We start from the raw sequence: 12768 nt of genomic DNA on the forward strand, positions 1-12768 counted from the left end.
GTGGTGTGGCAGGAGCTGAGTCGAGCTCCAATTACACTTGAAAGGACCCTGCAGCACACACAAGGGAACCTGACACGAGGCTTCCCTTGCCTTTGCCACCCTAGACAGTTTGGAGTCAGACCAAGGAAAAGGGGGAAGAACTGAGCAGAACCAGTCTTGGGGGTAGGCCAGGGAGTATCCCCACACAAAGGCTTGCACCAGGTATGAAAGTGGAACATTCAGAATCTCTCACCAGAACACTCCTGGACCTGTAGAAGTGGCAACTGGCTCTTCGTGCGACAGCAACACCATCAGCAAAGCTCATAGAACCTCTACCCCAAAGGCCCCTTATTGTGGCCAGGCTTGCTGTGTACTGTATGGGGCGGGTCTACCAAAATCTGCAGAGGTTGCTTTGGGTTCCAAGTCTAGCCCTGGTTTGTCCAAGGGCTACCCAATGACATGGAGCCTTCTTCAGCCACAACCTGCTCCCTTGCTCTACTAAAGATTTTTGACTTCTATCCCAGAAACTAAATCTGAAGGTAAAACTTCTAACTGGCTGGAACCTGGCTCCTGTCCACTACCTGTGCTCCATTGTGGTTGACCTAAACTAGGTTGCCATTTTATGCTTTTAGGCGCCATTGTTGAATTTTAACTTTAAAAATTCTTACCTCCATTTCTATGGATTGCATTTTTCTTATCATTTTGTTCTCATTTTTATTTTTTAAACGTACTCTTTGTCTGAATTGGTTTGGGATTTTTCTCGTGATGTATTTTAACGTTATTACTGTTTTAGTATTGCATCAATACATTGCCTCTAAGTGAAACCTGTCTTCTGTGTGCCATAGCTACTATGGAACTGAGTTCAGGGTAATTTAGAAACTTTAAGTGGTCCTATAGACTCGGATTGCAGTGATTTGAGGTAGTTTCTTTCTTCATAGAAAAAGACCCTGTCATCCATAGTGACCACGCACTGCCAAATGCTGGGACCTTTTAAATAGATGCAAATGTAATTCAGAGTAGCTACAAACTACCACGATGTGTAGGCTATTAGGGAGATACTAGTGTAAAACAGAGTAGCCATTTCTTCCAATTGTGTCAGACAATTAGGGATATTCACAGTAAAGCAGAATGGTTGTTGTTGCATAGTCTGTGGTTATTTAGGCTAATCCACTATAAAACTAAGTGACCCCAGGGTGTCGTTGTTGGCTTGTAGCGCGATGCCACTGCAAAGCTGAGTGAATACAGGCTACCAGTATCTTGCGTGTGATAGAAGAGCCCATGGGACAATACAACACCATTGATTTAACCCTCTACAGAAATATCCCTATAATAAAGAATGCACAGCAGTAGCATGAGACCCTAATTGAACTGAGGAATTCACCACATCACACAGTTTTGTATGAAAAGCCAGCCATAATGTGGGTGCAGAGGGCTACTTGCCCCCATTGACCACCATTCCACTGCACCCATGTCATGGCTGCACCCCTGGAGAACATGCGTGGACTTTTACTAGGGCGTGTTAAAGTAATGAGGAATAAACACAAGATGTCCTGGCTGAAGCTCCTCAAATTAGTCCTCAGTGCAGTATAATAAGACCATAGTCTGGGAAACTTAAGACAGTATTGTAGGACAGACTGACAACACATATCCATGGTCTGGAGACATGTATGTAAATGGAACTCTAACACCGAGGGAAAACAAATTTCCATAATCTGGCACCCTATAAATAATTACATAGGAGCATGGGCTATACTCTAACCCTCAACCAAATGTGGGCAATCAAACTATACTAAACACAATTGTCCAATGAGATTCATTTTCAGGTACACTTCTATAGTTCATGCCTGCAGTTATGCATTTTCTAACCATATATTAGTTTCATAAAAACAAATCTCAAGGCCACTATTTGATGCATGTTCAATGTATTCAACACTCAGTAAATAGAGTGCAGTGCTTATTGTGACTTGAAGTTTATACAATGTCATAACACCACATAACCAGCAGCTGATGTATCTACAATTGAAAGTCAAGTCAAGGTAACTTTATTTCGGCCAACATGACCTAAAAAGTACAGAATTTATAGCGTTCATATTACGAAAATACATCAGAAGAGTTAGAATAAAAACTCATAATATTTATGAAGATTAAAAAGACTCTTAAAAGCATAATATAAATACCTAAAAATAGAAAAAAGATTTTTTTACAGAGTACGGATAGTATACAGTAAGGGCACGTCAAAAGTCCATAAGAAAAATTTCATATAAAGTGCATAGTGTTGTTCTTTTTAGAAGATGAATTGGCCAAACTAAAAAACGTTTGATTAAAAAAGGATAAAAAGCAGATACCCTTCAATGTTACATTGTGTGCGAAGGTTTTATGTGTTGATAAAGTTAAACCTATCAGTTAACAAATCTAATCTAGAGGCTCATTTGATGTCTTGAGGAAAACCCTTCTTGCACATCACATGGAGAACAAGAACCCCGCAACAGAATAGACAATTGGGATACTGAGATCATATTTCAATATCCTCAACATTTCAACACAATGCCTGCTGCCCAGGTTTCTGCAAAGCTGAACCAGCCATCTTTTTCTCGCCTTGCTATATCCCGGACAACCGAAGAAGACATGCAACTCAGATTCTTCGGGATGGTTGCAAACAGGACGTCTATCCTTGTTTTGTGTTTTCCACTTTGAGGTGAAACAATGCAAAGGCAGAGCCCCAAATCTAAATTGCAAATAGTTTTCTAGCTGATGGGAGTTTAATAAGGTCGAGAACCTTTTCAAAAATAGAATTGTCCTTAATTTCCAAGAAAGTTACAGTTAATATAACTATATTGGGATTAGAGTGTTATAAGGCCATTTTGTGGTTCTTATATTTGGCCTTCATTTGTTTCTTGGAAATTTGGGGGCAAGCTACCTCTGGATTAAACCAGCAATCCCCCAGACCCATGTCAATTAACAAATGTTTGACATGGGAGAACCAGGGAAGTCTAGCAGCGCCCCTAATTTCTAGAACCACTGACAATTCCTCTCTATATGGAAGAAGTTCAGGTGTCGACCATAGAAGACGCCAGTAAAAAAGGGGTCTGAGACATAGCACTTCCTCCAGTTCCATCAGTCCCAAGTCTAGACGTAGTGGGACTAGAGGAGTGCTACGTGGCAATCTAAATAGATTCCTGATGTATTGATTCTCAACCTGCAGTAATGGTTTGGGATTACAGTGCCCCCAAAGTTCTGTGCCTTACAATGCACCCCCACATGCCTGAACCTTATAGATTTCCAGCACCGAACTAACAGCGCTCATGTCTGATTTATGAAAGACCTTCATAATTCCCCCCTGTTGACTGGGCTAATTTTAATGTAGACTTCACTATATGTGCCCGCCAGTCCATGGTCTCAGTGATTGTAATGCCAAGGTACATAAAAGATGTTACTCTTTCCAAGGGATCACCATTTAGTAAAGGGTTTGGGCGAGTACTCTTTGGTTTGTTGAAAACCATGAATTTTGTTTTCTGGAGATTAATCTCAAGCCCTCTTTCTACACAGAACAGCTGAAATCTATCCAGAACCCTTTGAATCCCCATAGGAGATTTGGACACCAGAAGCGTGTCATCGGCGAACATCATAGCCGATATCCTACGTGAAGCTAATCTGGGGGCATCAAGGTCTCTTTGTTGTAACAATGCATTAATCAGACCGTTGATATAAAGGCTGAACAATGTTGGAGCGAGTACGCAGCCCTGACGTACCCCGTGTTTGATTGGTATGGGTGCTGTCAATTTTCCATCCCTACCAGATCTTATTTGAGCAAAGTTGTTATCATGCAGACGTTTAATAAGATATGAGATACACTGGGGCCCCCATTTCAAGTAATACAGACTATAATTTTTCCCTGGGCACCAAGTCGAATGCTAAACTCAGGTCTACAAATATTAAGTACAAACTACCCCCCTCCAGACAAACAGTCTTCCAGTGGAGTAGTTGTAGTTTAGTCTCAATACTTGATCCACAATTGAAATTGGTACAACCCTATGGTTCTGACAATGACCCCAGTGGAAACTGTACTGTGACAACCATGGAGGGGCATTGGCTTTTTGTCCCAATGGTCAATGTAAGTACCAAGCCACCTGACTCGGTTGCTCCTACCCTTGCAACGGGTATATATGGGGGACTCTCTTTAATGGAGCTGAGATGGTGGTATATCTGGGAGCACTTCAGTATCTTAAAGGAAAGAGGGAGAACTTATCCAGGCAGTTTATCCACCCATCTGGAAGGTACTGAACCCAGGATCCTCATTCCAGACCAAGAACTCTCAGTCAAAAGGAGAGTGTTTGGTTCATGGGACAAGTGCTCATTAAAACCATTTGGCTTTCCTTAAAAGTTACATATGTTTGAAGGCAGATTGGGTCACCATCAAATGTGTATGGCTGTGTTCCACTGGACAATTGTCCTATGTTATGTTATGGTGGGTTTATACCGTGCACAAATACTCATGAGTGTCCTGGCGCGCAAAGTATTTATAAGTATTTAGACGTGTAACAGTGTAACCACCAATGGACTGTACATATTCCTGTGCAATGGTCTTGTCATTTATAGAGATTGACTAGTAGCATGGTGTTTCCACAGCCCCAGGATATTAGACCCTAAAAGGACACAGATTTGTAACATAGACTAACATAATGTACCATGGTTGGAACCTTTATACCGATGGACTTTAACATAGAGTAACCACATAGTCCCCACCCTCTGCAAATCTATACGTAGATTACTCTGTAATATAGAGGGAGAGCACGGTCTCAATGTCTTTGGCCTTTTGTAGCGACTGATTGGGAAAATAGAGGGGTCCCACAGTCCCAATAGTGAGCGAATCAATTTTGAAATAGACCTGTAACAGAGTGATCGTAAGTGATGTGGTCAGGGGTTGAGCATACCAATGAACCTGTAACACTGTGAGACCATACAATCAGGACCATAATACAAGAGGGCCCTCTGTGAATTCAGAGGGGCTCCATTCTACCGAAGTTCAATGAATATCCAAGATTTGGGAGACTGGGGGAGGCACTCTTCAGATTCTGTGTGCGGTGGGGTGTAGTTCCATCATCTTACGTTACGCCACCTTGTATAGTCCCATAATGTGGCTCTCTGTATCAAGCGTACCACAGAGTTTTCAAAGTGCTCCATGACCTGAGCCCCATTAAGGTTGTCCCCTACTGCTAGAGTGCACTGAAAGGTATTGTGTCTGCAGGCATGTCCCAACGCAGGTGCTGGAGTTCAGCAATGAGGTGCATAGGCACCACCGTGATGTGGTCCTGAGAAGCATGTTATTAAATCCATAAATAAATAAAAATAAAGTGTGTGAATGTTCGATAGACTGAGAATAGCAAGGGATACCACAGCTGTAGGATTTGGTGCACTCACAAAGCTCGGTGTGAGACTACTTAATTCTGTGGTGCCAGAATACTTGAGAAAACTTGTGTTTCCATGGCAAAAGATATAGTTTCGCTACAGAAAATGGAGAAGGAGGCTTGTTCAGAAGATGAGAAATGATGAACACATGGAATCTTTAGTGATGCAAGGCAAGTTTATTCAAGCATTGTCAAAGCTATTGGGTCTAGACATGGCAAGCCAGCAATGTGTTTTATATATATATATATACACACACAAACCTGTGCAATACACATTCAAAGTTGAAAAACAATTACAATTCATGATGCTATTGTCTAAAGGTGGCATGAATATGTTTGCAAAAATATATAGGTACAAAATAGCCCATTGAATGAAAGCAAAAATTGACCAATTAGCCAAAGCATTGAAGTGGACTACATTTTAGGCGAGTGAACAAGTCAAGAGGCAACATGACATCACTCAAAGGGAAGAGAGCTATTGGTTAAAGTGGGCTTACCCCTTCCCAATAATGCGGGCTGTAGTAGGCAGGAGAAAAATGTGAATGACACTTGAAAAAGAGAGGACTTTCACAAAGGAACGGGTGTGTGCGTGTATGTATATGTATATATATATATATATATATATATATATATATATATATACATATACTGTTACAAATGTGAGTTATGATTATGACTCAAATTTGTCAAACCATTGACATTTATCAGTTGTGGAAAGCAATGCACACAATACACTACAACTTGTGCCACCCGCTTTTCTCGGAACATCAATTCGCCACAGGTACAGAAATCAACAAGAGTGATCAGCAGAACAACATGACTGCATGGTGATGGCGAAGGTTATGGTATGTGTTGTAAGTGTTGCCAACCAAAATTGAGGAATTTCCCGTGGTTTGCATAGTTTGAGCCAGAACTGCAACTCCCTTTTTACCGGTTTCATTTTTGGTGAATTTTTGTGTGTTTTTTTTTAATATATAAATTATATACGTCCCCTGATGTAAACCACCTGTGGCTCTGCACAGTGGGGCTTGTAGCCACGCCCTTCTCCTAGCGCCTGCCCAACCTACAATCTCGACAGCCTTAGGCTCTGTGCTGCCAGGGTTTGCTTCAGGCCCAGTTCCTATGCCCATTGTGTTATGTCCATCTAACCCTCACTGTGCACACCCTGTCATGTATTTTTTCTGTGCTGTGCGTAGCCTTCGGCCAGGCCCTATGGTGAACTAGTTTTGGCCTTGTGTAGCGGATGTTTGCTGCAGGGCTTAATTTGGTAGTTGCCAAGTTTCCTGCTAATTAAATTAACAGCACCAAAGTTATTCATGAATGAAACTCGTATTGCTCTATTCTTTGCATCCTTGATGAGTCTGCGCTAAACTTTACATCAATAACAGTAAGCTTAACCTGCTGAACATCTTCCACATTTTGTGTAGCTTCAACAAACTGTGCGAGATTTATTAGCAATCGAACACTTCAACCCATCCCCCCCCCCCCCCCCCCCCCCCCGCTGTTGAATTCCCCGCCCTCTTGAGGGGCCTGCATGAATTGAGAAAATCAAGAGTAGGCTAAACATACTTTCTACATCTCTGCCAAATTTTGAGCAGATCCGTCAGCCAGTGGCAAAGTTAATAGTAAATCAAAAATGATTTGACCATCTATTTAACTCCTCTCAACATTAGATCTGCACAAAACCTCTAATATATGAACTGGATGTAACAAGCTAACTGACTCCCATTCTTGAATGGAGTTTTATCAGAGTGTTAAAGCTATATAGAATTGAGCACTTTATTGCTCCCTCTAACTTTGCCCCCTTTGATGGATAAGCACAAAACTTGACAGCCCAATGGAAAACCAACCTTCTGCCAAATTTTGTCCAAATTTGTCATACAGCGTCAATGTCATTAGCAAAGTTTTTTCACTCCCCCCCCCTTTTTTTTCCCCTCTCCACCGCCTCTTGGTGGAACTGTACAAACTTAAAAATACTAAACAAAGGTTAAATGTGGCAAGTCCCTGCCACGTTTCATGCAGATCTGGAAATGATGCAAAAGTTATGGGTAAATCTAAAATATTTTCAATTACCCACCTCCTTAACTTTGATTTACCACCTTTGGATCTTCACAAAACTTAATAAAACCTGCCCTATGTTTCACTTTTCAACTACTTCGACTGATTGGTAAAACACCACCACAATTATAGGGAAATTAAAAAAGACCCCCTTTAAATATACCCCCTTTACAGATTTGCACAAAACTTGACGGCCAATAGAAAACACGTCCTTTCCAACTTCTACCAACAATTTTGGGCAGATTCGTCACCTACTGCTATACTTATTAGCACGTTAAAACATTTTTGCCCATGACCGTATGTATCTGCCCAATGTGGCTCTCACAAATATTATTGAACGGATTTATTCCAAAACTTATATATATACTTTCTGAGTAAATTTATTTGTTCATGCTAAGTTTGGTGTAACTGGTATATCAGTTTCTCATCATCTTTTAGGAACATATCTTTTGGGAGCTAAAATGGGGACATGTACCTTCTCCCGCCAGTAACTTTCTTTACCATGGACAGCTCTTTATGAACCTTCACACGTCAAAAGTTGGTTGATTTGCACAGCCAGCACCGGGGGAAAAGTTATAAGCAAATCAAACGTTTTCTTTCAATGGAGAGTGTGTTTGGACAGTAACTATACAGTGATGCCCTTCACTATGTTATCTATCATACAGGCCAGCATTTTAGAACAGGAAGTGGGAGATTTGGAGAAACAATTGGGGAAATGTATTTTGCCCTTTGACTGCTAACTAAGCTGAAGCAATTTCAGGCAGAGGGGCAGCTAAAATAAAGTTATTGTTTGGCTTCTAAAATTGGGAGTCTCTATCCTGAATCGGGGTCTATTGGTGTGTATGATATATATTTAGTTGCTGAATATATTCTTTATTGTATGATTACTTAGAATATTTTACAAAAGCGATAGCATAAAAAAGGCACGGAGTATAAAAGTCGGCATGAATTGTGCCATAGAATGATGCCATATAAAAATGTAAGGTGTTGTGACGTTTGTCGCTAAGCGAGGTTAATCAGCCGGCCGAATTGAGCGGTTAAAGGTGATTTCTGTGGCGAGTAGGGGCTGAGACGACAATGTGCAAGGCCAAAACTGTGGAGCGTGCAACATTGAGGCGTGCAAGCATGCATCTATATGATATGTATTTATACTTTTATTGCAGTGTTGCAATATTCTGAGTGCGTTGGACAGGTTATGTTTTTTCCTGGACAGGGCTACACAATGGTTTCAAAGGCGTGTGCCAGCCCCGAGAAGACAATAAAAGTGGCAAAACGAGTGTGTTTGGACCAATTGACCCAGTCAATGGAGGCGTACATCCGGAGTTGGGATTTTATTAAAGAGCCATTGTTTGTTTATTTCATTTGATCGAATTTCCTAATAATACAAACAATGGAGGGAGAGCGCGGTGCTGCAAGGTGTGCGCGTGGCGACGCGTTGATCCCAGGGGTCCATCACCCAAATGGTTTGATTTAAACAACATGCGCGCCAATTAAAGAAGCACAGCACACAATTTTGATTAAGAAAGGGATGTGTCCTTATTAACGTAGATGGATCGTGAAAATAAGACCGGGAGACAGGCGTCCCCTGCTAGTAATCAGCTGCCCCGGCGCGCGCCTCCCCGGAGCCTCCGTCGGTAAACAAGGCCTCGTCTAACGAGCCCCGCCGAGGGCGCTAACGAGGAGATACTGTTGTTTATTTTAATAGAGCCCCGAACAACTCTGGTCTCAAACTGTAACCATTACCAGGAGACTCGAGGGGCCCGCGTCGCGCCAGAGGCACGAACTAAACTCAACAAAGTTCTGCTGCGCCCCTGAGGGAGATGCAAGGAGCCGGGTGACTGGAGGGAGGAACACGTGTCTTCTGTGTCCTTGTCTCTCTGAGGGACGTGCCAATCTCTTCACATCATTAACGTCGCCACTCTCTCGTGCTCCGTGCCTCGAGGGTTTCTGTGCAGTTTCCGAAGCATTGCATTTGCACTTTCGGTGGCACCAGAATGGAAAACTAGTGCAATGACCTTTGACCTTGCAGATCTTGTGTGTTGCAAGCTCCGCTCTCCCCACACCTCAGTTGTGACCTCACCATGTTTGCTGTGAACAAGGCACTGTTGGTTTAGTTCACGACATGAGCATTCCAAGGCCTTGTAATAACGCCCTTCAGTACCCACTGATGTTACAGTACAATATACACACCCAACCCACAATGCACAAGGTCAATGTCTCGGTGCTGCAGTGATTTATCAAGTGGATAATCTGTCATTAAAAATACAACAAGCATTTGCAAGGCGATAGGTCTTGCAAATGCTTGTTGTATTTTATGAGAGTTTGAGCTATTGCCATTGTAAATGACAATGCCTTTTTTTTTTTTTAAATAGATAAATAAAAAGCATTGTCATTTGCAATGCCAATAGCTTAAACTCTCGCAAATGCGAGACCTTTTGTATTGCAAATGTGTGCTATAAAAAAAAAGTGTTAGGAGAGAATGTGTCCTGCTTGCAACAGAATGCAGGACCATGCTATTTGAGAAAATAATGCTCAGAGGCTGTACTTTAAGCCTGTCGAGCAACAACATACATAACAGTGGGTGTCGCCATGGGAGGTTACAAAATGAGACAAGGCGGTACTAAGTAGGGACTACTAAGCCTTTTGACCAATGAACAGCCACAGTTTACAGTGGGCAGTGACAAAAGCCAATGAAAAATGCCTCGCAGCGCAGCGCATGCGCTGCCCAGGCCTGACCTATAAATACTTGGCTAAACAAGAGGTATGTTCAAGTAATAAGCAGACAAAACTAAAATGTAAACTTTGAAATTCCCTTTAGAACACAATTGTGATTTAAAAAAATGGAAAATGCACAGAAAATCACAAATTATAGCAAGCGCCACAACCATAACCAGCAACAGTGGTGTTGGAATAATTTCCAGAGTGGGGTGCTGCTATTAGTGTTATGTGAGTGCTTCAAATCGACGTATAGAAGTGCAGGAACTCTCTATGTAGAGTACCTGTTGGCTCTTAAGAAGTGCTGGGACTCTTCCATTGTAATATATTTCTTCCCTTAAATGTAAAGTAGGGCAGGTGTTTAGTACCAGACAGCACCGGCCCACTTAAAGCACTGTGGTATGTCACCGAAGGCATAGGGTTTGTGAAAAGTCAAAGCACAACTTTAAGGATTAGTGTCGCAATGTGCCACCTCAATTCAGCAAGAGGATGGTGGGGGTGTAATATGGGTTGTGGTGCATTTTGAATAGGGATGCCATCAAACCGATTTTGTACCAGCACCACTGGTATTTGGTGCCGCAGTTGGTACAAAAATAAGCAAAATCATCTAAAGCCGTTTTTTAATCCTTTAATCTGTACAAACTTCAAACCGCAATGTAAATAGAAAGCACCTTAAAATGTGCTCTAGTTTGCATTAAAGATCCATGCCTAATAGTTAAAATAAACAACGATCGAAAAGTCCTATTACAAATGAAAATATACAGTTTTGTTTGCAATCATATTTGGCATCAGGTCCAGGACTTTGGAGACTCTTAAAACAACAACAAACGGCTGGTATTCTTCTCATTGAAAGTGGCAACTCTCATTTTGAAGCAAATTGTGCAAAATATATAAATAAAGTATAAAAAAAGTGAAGGATGTAATGCTTGAAATAATCTCAGCCACTGGTAATTACTCAAGCCGCATCCCAATCCATTGTTATGTTGCACCCCATGCCACCCCAGTTTTGACCCATCCATATGCAAATCAGTATTGACCCTACTGTAATGGAAATAGTCCGGCCCGAACTGCCAAGTCAAGTCCTCCCTGAACTGGAGACACAAGCAACCCAGGACTGGTTTCACCCTGATTAGGGCTCATCAGCCAGCTATAGTGGGAGCCGGCATTGCTTTTGGGAAAGGGGAGCTGCTAACATGCAGCTCCCTTTGCCCAAAAGCAATTCTGCTTTGCTTCTCAGAAGCAGGAGCAGGTTTCCTGCTCTCGCTTCCACGAAGCAAAGCAGTGTTTGCTATGGCAGGCCGGGAGCCGTGCACCCGCCCTGCCATAGGACACGTCCGTGTCCCGGGGGGCACCCCGGGACATTGCAGGAGCCAGCCCTGGGGGGTAGCGATACCCAAGGCCCTGGGGGTCTGCAACAGATCACCCTATTTAAATAATTAGTGCCCCGGGGAGGTGGTGGTCCCGGGGGCAATGTGGGGGAGCAGTAGACCTCCCCATACATTTAATTGAAAAAAATGCCCCGGGGAGGTTGTGGTCCCAGGGGCCGCAGGGGGGCCATGAGTCCCCTGCAATTGAATAAGGATCGCCCCAGGGTGGTGGTGGTTCCCGGGGCTGTGGAAGGGCCACAAGCCCCACACATTTGAATACGAATCGCACCAGGGAAGTGGCGGTCCCTGGGGCTGCAGGGGCCCCATGGGCCCCTGCACCATTATTAAATGTTGCCACCGGGACTTGTCCCACACGGGGGCTTTAAAAAAATGAAGTGTGGGATACCGCACTTCATTGTTTAAAAAAGTTTCTTCCGGAATTGAGCACCCATCGTGACTCCGGACACATTTTGTTTGGCTTGGGTGTCCCTGTGGGACCATCTGAGCAGGCCTAAGGAGTCACTGTGTTTCTACCCTGACCCCTTGTCTTCATTTTTAACTTTTCTTCTTTCCTTTTTTCTTGTGGCTCGAATTTACTGAGTTGCAAGATGGCTGCCAACACTCCAAACCAGAATGTGTTTGCAGCCAATCAGAATGAAGCTCGTGCTCGAGAGGATTCGCGGCTCCACCTCGGTGCTCAGATATTGAAAAAAATGTTGTTGAATTTCTTAGCAACTACTGAACGGATTTACATCATTTAAAAAAGAGTGCTTTCTGAACCATGAGCTACCTTTTTGCCAAATTTGGTGTAATTCCGTTCAGCAGTTCGGGCTGTAGCCTGTTCCGAATTTCTTATGGATATTAACATGGGGAAAACGCGTTTTGGGAGCCCCATTTTTCTCCGCCCCTGCTTGACGGATCACAGAAAAAAACTCTCAAGACAGGAGCTGACCTGAGCTGGTCATTATTTTTGAAAATTTCGCGTTTATTTGTCAAACGGCGCCAAAGATATTGACAAAAGAAAAAATGCTTTTTGAATTGAAAAAAGGTCCTAACTATATATATATTCACTGAAAAAACCATAGGTTTCAGGAGTTATATAGTTAGGAATTAGTTTTTAAAAAACCTTTTGAAATTCACTCAAAAAACTATAAGTTTTAGTGGTGTTATAGTTAGCTGGACATTTTACTCATACAAAACCAATGAAATTGCTCCTGTATAGTTAGTTAACTATATTTCGCGCA

This window comes from Lissotriton helveticus, chromosome 10 (assembly GCF_964261635.1).
Source record: "Lissotriton helveticus chromosome 10, aLisHel1.1, whole genome shotgun sequence".
NCBI classification, from domain to species: domain Eukaryota; kingdom Metazoa; phylum Chordata; class Amphibia; order Caudata; family Salamandridae; genus Lissotriton; species Lissotriton helveticus.